General features: G+C 48.2%; 1 long non-coding RNA gene across 1 annotated transcript; it reads right to left on the bottom strand.

The window, feature by feature from the left end:
* Window positions 1-8,914: 8,914 nt before the first annotated feature.
* Window positions 8,915-16,170, bottom strand: LOC309523380. The gene is made up of 2 exons (XR_014215333.1): window positions 16,046-16,170; window positions 8,915-9,102 (listed from the first exon to the last, which is right to left on the bottom strand). It is a non-coding gene; the product is annotated as an uncharacterized lncRNA (long non-coding RNA).
* Between the last annotated feature and the right edge of the window lie 1,188 nt (window positions 16,171-17,358).

The following is a 17,358-nucleotide window of genomic DNA, read 5'->3' as shown; positions in this document are numbered from 1 at the left end:
ATAGGTTTGCCGTCACTAGTGTGTGGGTTGGAATGGCACAGTGTGAACCCGAAAGTTTTGAGGATGTTCAGAAACTGCCTCAGGAAGAAGCCAGAAAATGGCATGAGGCGATGCAGAAGGAAATGAACTCAATGGAGTCTTTAGGTGTGTTCTCTCTCACGAAGTTGCCGGTGGGCAAAAAGGCAGTGGGTAGCCGCTGGGTTTACCGACTTAAGCCCACAGCGACAGGAGAACCGCAGTATAAGGCCAGATTAGTGGCGAGAGGATTCACGCAGCGCAGGGGGTTGCATTATACGGAAGTTTATGCTCCCACCTGTAGGAGTGAATCTCTACGTTTGCTCTTGGCCATCGCTGCACAAAGAGGGTTGCTGGTGCATCACTTTGATGTGGACGTTGCTTACTTGAACTCAGACCTCCAGGAGGATCTGTACATGCTTCCTCCTCCAGGGTTTGAGGGCATTGAGCAGGGTACTGTGTGGAAACTTCACAAGTCAATTTACGGCCTGAAGCAGTCGGCCAGGAATTGGAACTTGTGCCTGAATGAAGCTTTGGAGAAGCTAGGTTTCAGGAAGAGTCTTGCTGACAGTTGCCTGTTCCTAAGAGGATCAGGAGACTCACAGGAACTGGTTTTGTTTTATGTTGATGACATCATCCACATTGGAAAGGCAGACAAACAGGTGCAGAAGTTTGCCAAAGAGCTTGGGAAACAGTTTCAGCTCAAGAACCTGGGTGCAGTAAAGATCTACCTAGGCGTCCAGATAGCGAGAACTGAGGATGGTAGCTTCTTGCTCAGTCAGAAAGGCAAGATTGAGCAGTTGCTTGAGAAGTTCAGAATGTCCGATTGTGCAGGAGTTCGGACACCCATGGAGACGAACTTCGTGAAAGAGAGCCAGCAAACAGAAAGTGCAGAGTTCGAGAATGCTGAGCTCTTTCAGTCAGCTCTAGGTAGTCTGTTGTATCTATCCCAATGGAGCAGACCAGACATTGCCTTTGCTACCAACCTGCTAAGTAGGGAAGCGTCAAAGCCCAGTGTGAGTACTTGGCACGGTATCAAGCGGGTACTGCGCTACCTGCAGCATACCAAAGACTTCTGTCTTAAGCTGCCAGCTGAAGGTGAGGCGAAGCTCACATGCTATGCGGACAGTGACTGGGCGAATTTGCAGGACCGCAAGTCTGTGTCTGGGTTAGTGGTAAAGTTTGGGAAGTCACTAATTGGGTGGAAGTCCCGGAAGCAAAGTCTCATTGCGCTGTCTTCTACTGAGGCTGAATTCAGTGCACTGTCAGATTTGTGCCGGGAACTAGAGTTCTATAGATGCTTGGTGCAAGAGATCTATGGAGATTGTAGCTTGCCCATCACGGTTTGGGAAGACAATCAACCTTGTTTGAAATTGGCTGAATCTGCGCAATTTAAGGCCAGAACCAAGCATCTGGACATACGTTTCCAAAATGTGTGTCAGAGTGTTCAGTCAGGTTTGATACGGCTGAAGTATTGTGCCAGTCACAATAACTTGGCCGATGGCTTTACCAAACCTTTAAGCTTCCAGCGTCATGGGGAGTTTTGTGGTGGTTTGGAGTTGGGGGTAAGTTCTGTACATACTTTCCCCACAGTAGCGCAGGACGAGAGGGGGTGTGAAGGGAACCTGAGCTTACAGGGTTAAACAGCTCAGAGTGTACGCCCTGCCTACTGTTGGGAGGGGGGAGACTCCACGTCAGTTTCGAGTCTCTCAAGTCTTTGTTCTGACTCTCTACTTTCGCTTTTGAGGAGAGTGGACGTGTTTTCACGATGCTGTTCGACAATGGATAGTCTGCTGTAAATAAAACTGCTTTTAGCTGCTAAGATCCTGAGTGGACTTTATTTGAGCACACTGAAGCAAGCACTGGAGTTTTTTGGAGCTTTCTCTTACCGCTGCTGATCTCTGCGTTTTGCTCAGAACATCGGAATGTGGCCTTTGAAGTCTGGGGCCTGGCCAGGAGCGCAGCCGAAGCGGGCTGGACGCCAAGATTTATCTGATTTATCTGAGCAATAAATCAATCACATGTCACAAAACCTCCCGCCGGTCTTCCGCCTTTTGGGCCGATTGAGGCAGGGGAATGGAAAGCAAAGTAATTGTGTAGTTCAAAAGGATTTTGCATCCAGGTTTCTTGGAGCAGGATGATCTTGAACTGTGATACGTAGGCTAAAACGTCTTTGTCCCTTCTTTTCGATTGCCATCCAGCAACGTTCCAGGATAATAGTAGGGGTGAGAGTCATTTTGTCTCTTCAATAGCATCTAGGGTTTTCCCGGGGTCGTGGAAGATGCAACCATTGGATGGTTGAGTCTCCGATAATGTGATTAGGGGCGCCTCAGAGATTTCGGCGTGGATTTCAGTTGGGCAGAGTAGGGGTGTATGTTCTGCTGTGACCTGAGGAGATTCATGAAGGCAGACTGCCATATCATCCGTTATTGGAGTCCCAGTGTTTGGCAGGGGTTTCTGGGGTGTTAGCCCCTTCATGACTGCGTTCCTTTGATTTAATAGGTTGCTATGACCAGGTTTTGAGGAGATTTTCTCTTGAAGTACATATGTAAGTTGCTGCTTAAGTGTATCGAGCCTGTTTATAACTTCCTGCTGTTCTAGTAATGGCAATTCGCCATAGGATGAAATAAGGTCCCTCTCCTCAGAGGTGGCCAGATGACTTGGCCCGCTTTGGTCATGCTTCTCTGTTGCTGGAGTAGATAAACCAGGAAGCTTGGGCTGAGAGGGAGGGTGAGGATCCCAGGTGGGCAGCTTGGGTTTCGAGACTATGTCACGCCTGTCTGGCGAGCGGATACTTTTTTGTACGATACTACGGAGAAGAGGTTTAATCCTGGTGTCGTTAAAGACTCTCGTTGGGAAGATGCCCCAGGTGGCCAAAAACGCTTTACGCCTAACCAGTATGGAGGGAATTTTTGGTGACTGGAAGGAGAGCAGTACTTTTTGGAACCGATGGTGGTCGTGCAAAAGTTTCACTGTATTGAGGTCTATTAGCGGAGGCCAAATCTGGAGGAGCTGCCTTAGATGAACTTTGACATCTCTCGGATTATTCCACCTTGGGGACCTGGGGTCACTGCTGCGTATAGTTAGGCATATTTTGTTTGGTTGTAAAATCAGAGATTGAGAGTCCAATTGAGTTTTTAAGAGGTGGCCACCAGTACCGCTTTCATGTCTAACAGGGGAGGTACACCTCTGTCCCTTTAAATCCCTCGGAGGCAGAGTGAGGTTGTGCTGCAGCTCCAGCAAGTGGGCCTCAAGCTTTTGGTGGAGATTATTCACCTGCATGGAGATCCCATTTATGCTCTTAAAGATGCACTCCTGACATATGGTTGTCAAGCCTCTGCTTAAAGACCTCCAAAGGAGGAGACTCTACCACACTCCTTGGCAGCAAATTCCACTGTCAAACAGCTCTTACTGTCAGGAAGTTCTTCCTAATGTTTAGGTGGAATCTTCTTTCTTGTAGTTTGGATCCATGGCTCCGTGTCCGCTTCTCCGGAGCAGCAGAAAACACCCTTTCTCCCTCCTCTATATGACATCCTTTTATATATTTGAACATGGCTATCATATCACCCCTTAACCTCCTCTTCTCCAGGTTAAACATGCCCAGATCCCTTAGCCGTTCCTCATAAGGCATCGTTTCCAGGCCTTTGACCATTTTGGTTGCCCTCCTCTGGACACGTTCCAGTTTGTCAGTGTCCTTCTTGAACTGTGGTGCCCAGAACTGGACACAGTACTCCAGGTGAGGTCTGACCAGAGCAGAATACAGTGGCACTATTACTTCCCTTGATCTAGATGCTATACTCCTATTGATGAGGCCAAGAATTGCATTGGCTTTTTTAGCTGCCGCGTCACACTGTTGGCTCATGTCAAGTTTGTGGTCATGGAGGAGTGGTCTGCCCAAAGGAGAAGTGATAGATCCTTGTACAAAGGCAGTATGTCTCTGAATTCTAGTTGCTGGGGAGCAACAATTGGGGAGGGCTGTTGCTGGCTTTCCTGGAGGCATCTGATTGGCTACTGGAGGAAGAAAGGCTCTTGGCTTTTGGTCTGACCCAGCAGGAGGTTTCTTGGCTTCTTATAGCACATAATTTGTAAATCACATTTGCACCCCCACCCCCCCACCCCGGTTTTAGCCTTATTCACTTATTTGGTCTTCTGTTCTTGCTCAAATACTATGTGGTATCTGGCCGCCCTACTACAAAGTAGTACTACAAAATCACACATTACAAAGATCACTAATTTTCTATACTGTGTCTAGAGATTTATTTATTTGGAACATTTGTGCCTCACTGTTCAGCCAACAAGACCACCAGACAACTTAAACGCAATCAAAGCAAGATGGTCCCTCCCCACAGGCAAAGGGGGCAGGGAGGGAAGAGGAATATCAAATCTCAGTCACAAATCACTAAACAGTTGTTCCTCTGTTGACCAGCTGGCACAGTTCAGGGGCTGGAGGTGCCTGAAGGAGCTGGGCCTCCAGCAAAGCTCTCCCACTGATGGCTGCCCCAGATAACAGTTGTGGGGAGAGGAGGCCTGAGGGAGCTGTCCTGTCACAGCAGAGCCAGTGGAGGGAGCTCTGCTTCACAGCTCTCACGGAAGTACTGGAGTTTGGATACTACGGGCTCCTCTGCAAAGCTGAAAGCAATTGCTCTGTGAAATAAATAAAAAATTCAGCGTGTAGAAATCCTTTCACTATGTGTCTGTTTTGTATTTAAAGCTTCACAGCCACCAAGTGCTAATCAGCTTGAAGCATGCTACAAGTCTTTCATAACATTATTGATATAAGTAAAGAAACATCTCATGTGGGAAAAATAGACACAATGTTTCCTTAAGAATTAAAAATTCCAGCACTCTCCATATGCAGCAGAATGAGGTGGCCAAATGGACCATACTACTTCAAGATACAGGTGGGGGAATAACACTTCTATGCGTAAAAACCAAAGCCTAGCACATCATAGAGAAGGTACTTGTCAATTTAAAAAGCTAGCATTTCCCCTGCTTTGCTGGCTTTCTAGTTGCAGGGAACTTTTAGTGTGTGAAAGCAATTTTCCATAAACTCTTGCAGTTTCATAGAATCATAGAATCATCTTGTTTATTTTTGCCCAGTTCTCTAATCTGTCAAGGTCGTTTTGAAGTGTGATCCTGTCCTCTGGGGTGTTAGCCACCCCTCCCAGTTTGGTGTCATCTGCAAATTTGATAAGGATGCCCTTGAGTCCATCATCCAAGTCGTTGATAAAGATGTTGAATAAGACCGGGCCCAAGACAGAACCCTGTGGCACCCCACTAGTCACTCTTCTCCAGGATGAAGAGGAACCATTGATGAGCACCCTTTGGGTTCGGTCAGTCAGCCAGTTACAAATCCACTGAGTGGTAGCATAGTCAAGACCGCATTTTACCAGCTTCTTTACAAGAATATCATGGGGCACCTTGTCAAATGCCTTGCTGAAATCAAGGTAGGCTACATCCACTGCGTTCCCTTCATCTACCAGGCTTGTAATTCTGTCAAAAAACGAGATCAGGTTAGTCTGACATGACTTATTTTTCAGAAATCCATGCTGACTATTGGTGATCACAGCATTCCTTTCTAGGTGCTCACAGACTGTTTGCTTAATGATCTGCTCCAGAATCTTCCCTGCTATTGATGTCAGACTGACTGGGCGGTAATTATTTGGGTCCTCTCTTTTCCCCTTTTTGAAAATAGGGACAACATTTGCCCTCCTCCAGTCTGCCGGGACTTCGCCTGTTCTCCAGGAATTCTCAAAGATGACTGCCAGTGGTTCTGAGATCACATCTGCCAGTTCTTTTAATACTCTTGGATGCAGTTCATCTGGCCCTGGAGACTTGAATACATCTAAACTAGCCAAATATTCTTGTACTATCTCCTTAGTTATTCTGGGCTGTGTTTCCTTTGCTGAATCATTTGCTCCAAATTCTTCAGGTCGGGCATTGTTTTCTTTATCGGAGAAGACTGAGGCAAAGAAGGCATTGAGTAGTTCAGCCCTTTCTGTGTCCCCTGTTTGCATTTCACCATCTTCTCCTCTGAGTGATCCCATTGTTTCTTTGTTCTTCCTTTTGCTACGAACATACCCATAAAAGCCTTTTTTGTTGCTTTTAACCTCTCTAGCAAGCCTGAGTTCATTCTGTGCTTTAGCTTTTCTGACTTTGTGTCTACACGTGCTGGCTATTTGTTTGAATTCCTCTTTGGTGGTTTCCCCCCTTTTCCATTTTTTGTACACATCATTTTTTAATCTTAATTCAGTTAAAAGTTCTTTAGATAGCCACCCTGGCTTCTTTAGGCACCTTCCATGTTTCCGTCTCATTGGTATTGCCTGACGTTGTGCTTTTACTATCTCCCTCTTAACAAACTCCCAGCCATCATGAACTCCCTTTCCTTTTAGTATTGCTGTCCATGGGATCTCACCCAGCACTTCCCTAAGTTTTATGAAGTCGGATTTCTTAAAGTCAAGAAATTGAGTCCTAGTATGCTTGGCTGCTCCTTTCCGCTGTATAGTAAACTTCAGAAGAGCATGATCACTCGCGCCTAATGATCCATCCACATCTACCCCACTAACCAGGTCATCAACATTGGGTTTATTCGACAGTTTCAGATGTCTTTGTGTTGTTGTAAACAAAATCTGCCCTTATTCCTTTATTGGAGAACCTTGTAGGTTCTCCATCGGCAGGAGAAAATAACAGAGGCCAACCAGAGAATATTGAGAAGCAAAGCAGCTAGTAAGCCTGATCTTTATTAAACTGTTGCAACAGGGTGCTCCTCTCACACGCAGGAGAGGGGAGGAGGACCGCGAACAATGTGTGCTTGCCATTTTGAAATTCCCTGCCCTGGAGCTCAAGACCACCCCCACAAACATCATACCTACATCACAGAAAAGGGAAATTTCTACAATAGAAATTTGAATGTTGTTTTTCCTGTCTGCCAAGTTATCTGATAATGCCTTATCTGATTGCCTTTCCTGGTAGTCTGGCCATTCCTTTGAGATGGTAATTACCCAATTCCTGAGACAATGGGAAGCAAAGACAGACCACTGAATACATAACAGTGAAAATACATTATTCCTTTCCACTTGGGATAATCTTGCCATAAATGCCCAAAACTAGCCTGACTAAGGAGTGGTGGAGAGGTATACTTCTGAATATTCAATAATTCTATAACATTTGCAGTATCAGATTGAGGTCTGCTGCTTCACATCAACAAGCTGAAAGGATTTACTCTATGACGTTATACTTTCTTTAATGGTAAATATTAAGTAGGGTAGACAAATTGCAGCATTGAGCTATTGTAGTTCCCATGCCAATATTGTGTTGTTTAGTCGTTTAGTCGTGTCCGGCTCTTCGTGACCCCATGGACCAGAGCACGCCAGGCACTCCTGTCTTTCGCCATTTAAAATTCCTTCTTGCTCCCTGTCAGTGGAGGCTCATCCTTAAGGGGGACTGGGGCACTGCTCCACCAAGCTCAATTGCTTCTCTGCTGTCCTCCAACAGCCTGCTTCTTTCTTACATCCTCTCTAGGGTTGGCATGAGCAGTGAGCTCTTTCCTCCTCAGTCTCAGGCTGCCTTTGCAGAACTCAACGAGGGGAGAGGGGCATGCCCCACATGTCCAGGGGAGGAGAGGGGCAGGGAAGCTGCTGCTCAGGCTCCTTGAGTGCGCCAGGTCAGACGTGACCCGGAGGCGGAGCTGCTGCTGTGACTGGGAGCGAGGTGCACTGCGGCCACCCACCCTCCGGCTCTCTTCCCTGGGTCAGGCCTAACATAAGGACAGAACTCTGGCCAGCAGAAGCAAAGCAGCTTAGGTCAGCTCCTTCTCACACAGAGCCAGGCACCAATGAGGGAGCCTGCTTTGGGGGCACCTGTTTGTGCCCCCTGCCACAAATTTGTGCCCCCACGGCCCACACATGCTACACTGTAGTTGGCTTCATCCATGGGCGTAGCCAGCATTTTTGTTAGTGGGGGCAGGCCTTTTGTTAGGGGGTCAGAACCTCAGTTAGCTATGTATTTTTATTTATTTTTATTTATTTGGCCCCCCTTGGCCACATCCATGGCTCCATCTATCATAAAATTTTGGAAATGCCCTGACCCACCCACCCCAACACTGATGTTGATTTTCTGAGATATCAGGCGCTCAAGCACAAGATTCCACCTAAACATTAGGAAGAACTTCCTGACAGTAAGAGCTGTTTGACAGTGGAATTTGCTGCCAAGGAGTGTGGTGGAGTCTCCTTCTTTGGAGGTCTTTAAGCAGAGGCTTGACAACCATATGCCAGGAGTGCTCTGATGGTGTTTCCTGCTTGGCAGGGGGTTGGACTCGATGGCCCTTGTGGTCTCTTCCAACTCTATGATTCTATGATTCTAAGTCAAACATAAAGAATCGCTGCTGTTTCTTTTTGTGTAGCCTGTTTAGACTGGAAATTTGCCTCAGTTTTTTATTCTCTAAGGAAGGTTCTGTAAAGTGCAGGATAATGTAGTAGCTCACAGCATGGCAGGATGATCCCAAGAAGCTCAGTTAGTTGGGGACATGGGCATAACCAGGGGGTGAAGCGGCCACCCCTAAATCAAGTAAATAAATAAAAATACAGAGAGTCTGATATTCCAGATGCAATCACACTTCTTCCTTAGGGCAGCCTCCTATTCATTTATTTCTTGTTGAAAGATAAAGAAGTGTTTTGCAGAAACTAGCAACAACCTTATATATCAAGAAGACACATGTAGTTCATAGTAACTGTCTTTCAGGGCAGTTTGTCTAGGAACAAAATCAAGTGTTGCTATGAACAATGACTAGTCACTAGAATAATAAAATGAAAGCTGGAGGTGGGGTTCGGGGTGGGGTTAGTCTTTCTTTAAACAAACATGTAAGTATGGATGCTAAGCAGAAGAAGAAGTAAGACAAGCGTTTCTGTGGGGGAGGGAGTTTATTGACTGCTCAGATATAAGACTCACAACATCATTTTATAACCAAAGAAAGTGCCTTTATGTGACCATTAAAACAAATCAACTGGAATTACCGGTATATTCACAGAAAGCCTTTAGCAGAATCATTTCCTGTCCTCGGAATCCAGCTGGAAGTGTTGGGCGAGCCGACTGCATAATCAAAAAGGCCAGTAAGTTACTGTGAGACAAACAGAGGAAGCTGTGTTCCTTTTCAAATCTGTCTGTCAACAGTCACACACACCAAGCAAAAGCCACCCATAACAGACGTTTTCCTTGATAAATGGGAGAACTGTCTGATAATCAACAACCATATCATTTTATCCAGTAGTATTAGTTTGATCTGACGGAAACTGCACATTTCCCGAGAAGCACTGAAAGAATGCTTCATTTAACTACAAAACCCCAAATCTGGGATCCCATCACAACTGATGTTTGGTAAAGGTTTTGCAGCAAAACCCCCACATTTTGTAACACCCCATAGAGTAATTGATACATCAAACCGGGGTTCATAATTAATATCCAAAACCCAACATTGTCCGGTTCACTCCAAACTGGTGCCAAAGTCTGGCAAAAGTTTTGTAGCATTTTGCCAGACATTGTAGAATTTTTTTAGCATTTTGCCCAACAAACCAAGTAAGTGACAGGGGTCATAAGGTCACCCCAAGACCCAACATTGCCTGATTCACTCCAAAATGTTTGCAGTAAAAACCGCATGTTTTGCAGTGCCCCCCAAACGGAGTGGTTCCTAGCACATCAGGAGGAAGAGTCAAGACAACCAAAAGTGGATAAATAGGTTGTATTTATTAAATATAACAACTTGAGGATCGGCAAAACTAGTCAGATTCGACCAATGTAACCAAATCAAATTACTGGTAAGTCTGGGCAGGTGTGCTTGTTCACCTCCACCCACAAACACGCAAGTGCTCAAACAGAGCTCTTTGCAGATCCTTAAGAATCATGTCACAACCCAAATCAGAAAGATGCATACCACCAGGTCTATACAACTGTGGGGCACAGAACATAATTCTGCCATGAGGGATATAAGCACCCACATTTTCAAACACAAACATCGTTGTAGAATGATTAGCTTTATGTCTTGCCCATCCACCTTCTTAGGAAGGCTGCCCCCACTCCATAAGCACCTCTACAACATTCCAAACCAAACTATGATAAACTCAGGGATGAGGAAGCACAGCTGATATTTAGTGATCTCAACTGAATTTACCTCACCAGATTGTTATCCCCAAGATGGATGACCAGAATATCAGGGTTAGGGTTAGGGCTAGGGCAGGGGATAGGTGGACGTTCAGGGTTAGGGTTAGTGCCTGGGGTTTTTTCCCCCATGCTTTTTAAGCTTCTAATGATATTGCTTCATTTTTATGAGACTGGATAATTCCAAAAAGTAAGCAAACTACCTGAAACGTAGCAAAACTAAGAGAAATGTGAAAACCAAAAGTGAGATACCAGAAACCCAACAAGGAAGGAATTCATGAAAAAGGAAAATTGCCAGACAGAGACTTTAATCAAATCATTACCAAATTCACCAGAATCCCAAAACCAATTGAAAAGAAGCAGAAATGTGAGAAGCAGAAGAAATACCACCAGAAACCCCCCAAAAGAGGGGGAAAGTAAATTGCGCAGAAACCCCAAAGCCAGTTAAACCTTAGTTTTGCATGGTGTGGGGGTGATTTTGCTTTTCCCTGAGATGTTTACTGCGTGAGTTTCTTGAATTTCTATTCAATTGGTTTTCTCATCTTTGGTGGATGTGGTTTGTTTCTGTTGTTTCTGGTTTGTTTTTGGGATTATGTTGAATTTTTTCTGTGGTTTTCGTTTCATAGATTCTTTTATATAAATTACAATTGTGAAATATACTCAGAGTCTTGTATGTATTTCATGCTCTTTATTGCCCCCCCCCCCAACCTCAGGCTTTTATATACATTATTTACACAATGAGTCCCGTCTGACTGGCTAACTCTGCTTCCCTCTTGGAGCCTGATTGGCCTGCAGCAAAAGACCAATCAGTTGTTGCATTCTAGGATCCAAGATTGGGTGCTGGATTTATGGTGAGTTTGCTTCATTTCTAGGTTTTTTGGGTTTTGCACCTTTGAGAATATTAATTTGTATGAGATCTGATAATCCCAAGAATAAAAGGAAAACCACCAGAAATGAAGCAAAACCACCAGAAATGTCTAATGACCATTCCAACAATGAAGTCAACCACTAAAAACACAAAAACCTACTGAAAAGAAGCAGAAGAACCATGTAAAAGCAACATCAATGGAAACTGACAAAGAAGCCAACTAACCCCAAACAAAGCAGATTCACCAGAAACCCCCAAAGCATTCAAAAGTATTACCACCAGAATGCAAAAACAAGAAAACTTCTCAAAAGAAGCAATAAAGCAAAAGTCCAAAAAACAAGCTAAACCAATGGAAAAGAAATGAAGCCAGCTGCAAACGAAGCACATTCACCAGAAACCCAAGACTAAGTGAAAACTAGTATGCTGTTGCTTGAAGTGCTTTTGGACTCCCACAAATTGCATGCTTGTTGAGTTTCTGGTTTTGCTTTTTAAAAACTGGTTTCCAGTTTCTTGTGGCATTGCTTTGTAATTGGTGGCTTTACTGCTTTTTTGTTTTCTGCTGATTTGTTTAATTTGGGGTGGCTTTGCTTGTTTTTTGCATTTAATTGTTTTGCTTCTTTTACTTTGAATGGTTCTGCGTTTTTGGGTGAGATTGTTTCTTTCCCATTGATTTGGCTTGGTTTTCATGTCTCCTGGTTTTGCCTCATTTTGGGAATATTTCTTGGTTTTTGTGCTTCTGGTGGTATGTCTTCAATTTTTTGGCATAACCAAGCCAAAACACCAGAAACACAGAAACAAATCATAAAGAAGCAGAGCTACCAGAAATCCAAAGCAAATTAATCAGAAATCCAAACAACCTATGAAGATGATGCAATACCAAAAGAAACACAAAAGCCAATTAAAAAACTGCTAAATGAAGCAACACCACAAGAAACAAAGAAAGCCTCATGACCTACGAAATGAAGCAGTCACACAAAACACCACAAAAAGAAGCAAAGCTGTCAGGGGTTCAGGAGCAGAGACGCAGAGAAGGGAGGAGACAGAGAGCGAGGGGGAGGAATACGAAGGAAGGATGAGTGGGGATGACGACCCGAGATCACCGAGCCTGTCCAGTGAGCCCGCGCAACCGGAAGGAGGTCCAGCGGTTTGTGGGCTTCGCCAACTTCTATCGCAAGTTTATCAAGGGGTTCGCGATGCAGACGGCGGCTATTACGGACACGCTAAGCTCCAAGAAAAAGAAATTCATCTGGACGGAGCAGGCGGAGCAGTCCTTTCAAGCACTCAAGCGTCTCTTCGCGTCGGAAGAGCAACTGCTGCATATCGACCCCAGCAGACCGATGCGGGTAGAGACAGACGCGTCCGATAGAGCCGTGGGAGCTGTCCTGCTGCAGAGAGACCCGCAGGGGGTCTGGAGGCCGGGAGCGTTCTACTCCAGAAAGCTCAGCAAGTCGGAGCAGAACTACACCATCTGGGACAGGGAGTTGCTGGCCATTCATGCAGCGTTCAAAGCGTGGAGGCATTTCCTGATCGGAGCCAAGCACACAGTGCAAGTCTGCACGGACCACAAGAATCTGGAGCACTGGCGCACGGCGCAGTTCCTGAACCAGAGGCAGATACGTTGGGCAGAGTTCTTTGCTGACTTCGATTTCCGAATAGAGTACGTCCCAGGCGACACCAACATCATGGCGGATGCACTGTCCCGAAAACCGCAATACCTCGAAGAGGCGACGCCAGCGGCAGCCATGCACATCTTCGCGCCAACAGCGTGGGCGTGCGCTTCAGCCACAGTAGACCTGGATGCGGTGCGGCGGGCGTTGCAGGACGACTCATTCGCGCAGGCGAAGATGGCCGAGGTGCACAAGGGCACGGCGAAGAGCGACAAGTTCCAGATACGAGACGGCTTGCTCTTACGTAAAGGGGCCATCTACGTGCCGGGAGACGAACTTCGCACCAAGGTACTGCAACAGTTGCACGACGCACCCACGGCCGGACACTTTGGCACAGAAAAAACGGTGGAATTAGTCGCAAGGGACTTTTGGTGGCCCAGACTGAGAGGGGAGGTCGCGGACTACGTCGCGAGGTGCGACACCTGCCAGAGGGCCAAGCCGGTGCACAAACCACCGGCGGGACTGCTGGAACCGCTGCAAATGCCGTTTGAACCGTGGGAGAGGGTGGCCCTGGACTTTGTCACGGATCTACCCAGCTCGAGAGGCAAGACAGCTGTACTAGTGGTGGTGGACTTGTTCACCAAGATGGCACGTTTCATACCGTGTGCGAAGGTGGCCACGGCGGAACAAACAGCCAAACTGTTCATAGATCACGTGTTCAAAGTGCACGGTCTGCCGCGGTCTATACTGTCCGACCGCGGACGCCAGTTCATCTCGAATTTCTGGCAGAAGCTGATGGGCTTCCTGAACGTCAAGATCAACCTGACATCAGCGAGACACCCGCAGACCAACGGGCAAGCGGAGAGGGTCAATGCCATCATGCAGCAGTACCTGAGATGCTATGCCAATCAACAGCCTGCGACGTGGGTGGATTACCTGCCGCTCGCCGAGTTCGCCTACAACAACACGAAGCACGTGTCCACAGGGGTGACGCCGTTCTTCGCCAACAATGGGAGGAATCCCAGAACCTTCCCGGGACTGGAGAGAGTGGGGGAAGGGGAACCGCAGACGGCGGACGCTTTCGCGTCTGAGTTGCAGGAGGTCCACGATCAACTCCGACGGCAGCTGGAGCTAGCGAAGCACGCATACAAGGTGCAAGCTGACAAGCACAGGCGGGTTGGATCCGAGTGGGAGACTGGGTCTGGTTGGCAGCCCATGCAGTGCCGACCAGATCGTTAGCCAAGAAGAAGTTGGGGCACAAGCAACTCGGTCCATACCAAGTCGAAGCACAGATCAACCCAGTAGCTTTCCGGCTGGTGCTGCCGGGGGGTTCCAGGATGCATCCGGTGTTCCACAGGTCGGTGCTCACTCCCTACAAGGCACCTCACAGATTCCAGGAACCAGGAACAGCACCGAGTCCGTCTCAGGAGCAGACGGAGGCGGGGAGATTGCCACAGCAGGACCCCATCAACGAAGTCACTGAGATTTTGGACTCCAGATGGGGGGAAGAGGGAGTAGAATACCTCCTAGCCAGAGAGGGCACCCGGGCCAGTGCTAATAGCTGGGTGCCAGACTACGCTTTGAAGGAACCCCTGCTCAAGGACGAGTTTCATGCCCTTTTCCCACACAGACCCATGCCAGCAGGCTTCTTCGACGACTGGTTGTTCACGCCCACACTTTCCTCCAGCACGTTCCATGGATTCGACTCGGACGGGGAGCCCGCACCGGGCACCCGTTCCCCAGAGGGGTCACCGGAGGGTTCGGCGTCAGACACCTCGTATTGGTGGGACGATCGACCAGAGGAGCAGTGGCGCCGGAGGTGGCTGGAGATGCCAGGTCGAGCGACCGACGCAGAGACTGACATGGACGTGTTCGGGGAGGATCTTGGGTTCGAGCACGGCGGCACTGAAATGGAGGCGGAGCAGATCAACGTTGATGAACGCGAGGAGGAAGACTCGGAGGTCTTCAGTTGGCGGCCAGCGACGGGGAGCGAACTGTATCCGACATTCACTCCCGTGATGATGGAGCACCCAGCACCCACACCTGAAAGCGGGGAGGGGGGAAGGGGGGGCTTCGAGGGGGGGATGGATGTCAGGGGTTCAGGAGCAGAGATGCAGAGAAGGGAGGAGACAGAGAGCGAGGGGGAGGAATACGAAGGAAGGATGAGTGGGGATGACGACCCGAGATCACCGAGCCTGTCCAGTGAGTCTGAGGATTCCCAGAAGGGAGCGCCAGCGGTCAGAGCAAGGGGGGAAAGCAGGGGGACACCCCAGGAAGAAGGGTCCAGAGAGGGATCAGAGAGCAGCAGTTGGAGATCGGGACCCACGTGCCCAGCCGGGAGCAGCGGGGAGAAAGGGGACCAGACATCGGGTTCCGGAGGCTTTCAGCAGGAGGGAGGGCATGAGTCAGGAGTAGTCACGCCCACCTCGGGGAGCGACGAAACGATCAAGAGGAAGGTAGAGAGTTGGGCGCGCGCGCCAAGTTCAAATGCCGCGGAAGCTGGCGCAGTAAGCAGCCCGGAGAGTGAGCCAGGTCCCAAAGCCCGCCGCAAGGAGGCGGAAGGGTCAGGGGGGTCCGCGTCAGAAGAGAGTAGGAAAGAAGAGACCACGGGGGGCAGAAGGACCCAGAGACGGAGGGAAAGGCGCAGGAGGTGGAGCAAGGCTAGGGTATTAAGCTGGTGTGCTAGAGGCGGAGACTCAGACGGGTCTTCGCCGGTCTGACATAGAAGACGTAGGGCTGCACATTGCAGTTTGGAAATGGAACCTGTAACCCAATAAAGACTCTTTTAACGTGAACGCTGGCTAACGTGGTCCTATGTGAGCTGGGACTGGGTAGCAGCCCTGACAAAAGCGTTTAGGATTAGGTTTGGATAAAGGTTAGGGTTACAGTGAGAGTTGGGTTTGAGTTGGATTAGGATTAGGAGTTAAAGTTGGGGTTGAGTTACGGTAAGAGAAGAACAGCAGAAGGAGAAATATAGTTTTATTACTTAGGGTTAGGGTTAAATTAGGCTTAGGTTTAGACTGAGGCTTAGGTTTGGGTTAAGTTTAGGGTTAGAGTGAGGATTAGGTTTGAGTTAGGGTGAGCATTCGGGTTAAGGTTTGGTATTGGGTTGGATGTGAGTTAGGCTAAGAGAAGAACAGCAGCAGGAGCAATATAATTTTATTATTTATACTCCACCCAAGTCACTTGTGGCCGCTTTCAATAAAAGGTAAAAACATGAGCGCACTCCAAGTGAATGCTCATGAATGTAGAAACTCTTACTTCCCATAGAATTCCCAAAGAAGACCTGGGAATTGTAGCTCTGAGCTTCTTTGCAGAGGGTTGGACTAGATGACCCTTGGATGATCCCTGTCACTCTCACTCACTCACTCACACACTCCTCCTCTCCTTTTCCTGGCAGTTTCACCTTTTTCTGCACTCCTAGCTCGGAAGGGCAGAAGAGGCTGTGCTACCGCCATGTTGGGCGAGAGCAGGGGTACCGGAAGGAGGTGCCACCGGAGGAGAGGCAAGAGGACAGGAAGGGGAGGGAAACGGGCGGAAGAGCCTGTGCTGCCGCCATCTTGGGCGAGGGCAGGGGTACCGGAAGGAGGTGCCACCGGAGGAGAGGCAAGAGGACAGGAAAGGGAGGGAAACGGGCGGAAGAGCCTGTGCTGCCGCCATCTTGGGCGAGGGCAGGGGTACCCGGAAGGAGGTGCCACCGGAGGAGAGGCAAGAGGACAGGAAGGGGAGGGAAACGGGCGGAAGAGCCTGTGCTGCCGCCATCTTGGGCGAGGGCAGGGGTACCGGAAGGAGGTGCCACCGGAGGAGAGGCAAGAGGACAGGAAGGGGAGGGAAACGGGCGGAAGAGCCTGTGCTGCCGCCATCTTGGGCGAGGGCAGGGGTACCCGGAAGGAGATGCCACCGGAGGAGAGGCAAGAGGACAGGAAGGGGAGGGAAACGGGCGGAAGAGCCTGTGCTGCCGCCATCTTGGGCGAGGGCAGGGGTACCGGAAGGAGATGCCACCGGAGGAGAGGCAAGAGGACAGGAAGGGGAGGGAAACGGGCGGAAGAGGCGCTGCGACGTTGGGCCAGCCGAGACGTGCCGAGCCAGGCTGGCCCTCTCTCTTTCTCCCGCCCACTCTCTCTCGACCCCGCTCTCCCCAGGGGGCAGCCCCGCCCCCCGCCCCGCCCTCACCTGCCTTTCTCCCCCGTGGCCTTCCTCTCGTGCCCCTTGGCGGAGGGATGGGGCGGGGGGGCCGCGGAAGTTTATATACAAGAATATACATACCTAGATATAGGTGTCCGTTTGTAAATATATAAAAATAAAACGGATATATGTATATGTGTGTGTATATATGCAGTGCTTCTTTTCTAAAAAAAAAAGATTGGGGGTACTCTCATTTTGACTCAAGAAAATCGCCATTTTTTAGTTCAAACTGGGAAAAATAAATACAGTAAATGGACAAAAGTACATTCACAAAATGTTTTATGCATTCCCCAGAAAAAAGCACTGTATATGTTCTGCCAAGGGCAGGGTTATTTCTGGATCTGGAGCCAATAAGCACACCAGTGGATGAAGAATAAGCAATGCTTTATTTGCATAAGGGTTTTTTTGTTTTTTTTAATAATAAATTTTATTGATTTTCCATGCAATTATACATTTTTATCCAAAATACAACAAATTATCTCCTTTTTTGAACTTCCTTCAGCGTCTCTGATAATCATCCATATTTATAACTTT

This window comes from Podarcis vaucheri (assembly GCF_965113315.1).
Source record: "Podarcis vaucheri genome assembly, chromosome: W".
NCBI classification, from domain to species: domain Eukaryota; kingdom Metazoa; phylum Chordata; class Lepidosauria; order Squamata; family Lacertidae; genus Podarcis; species Podarcis vaucheri.
Note: the sequence above shows the minus strand (reverse complement) of the source record. Positions and strands in the feature narration are given on the sequence as shown.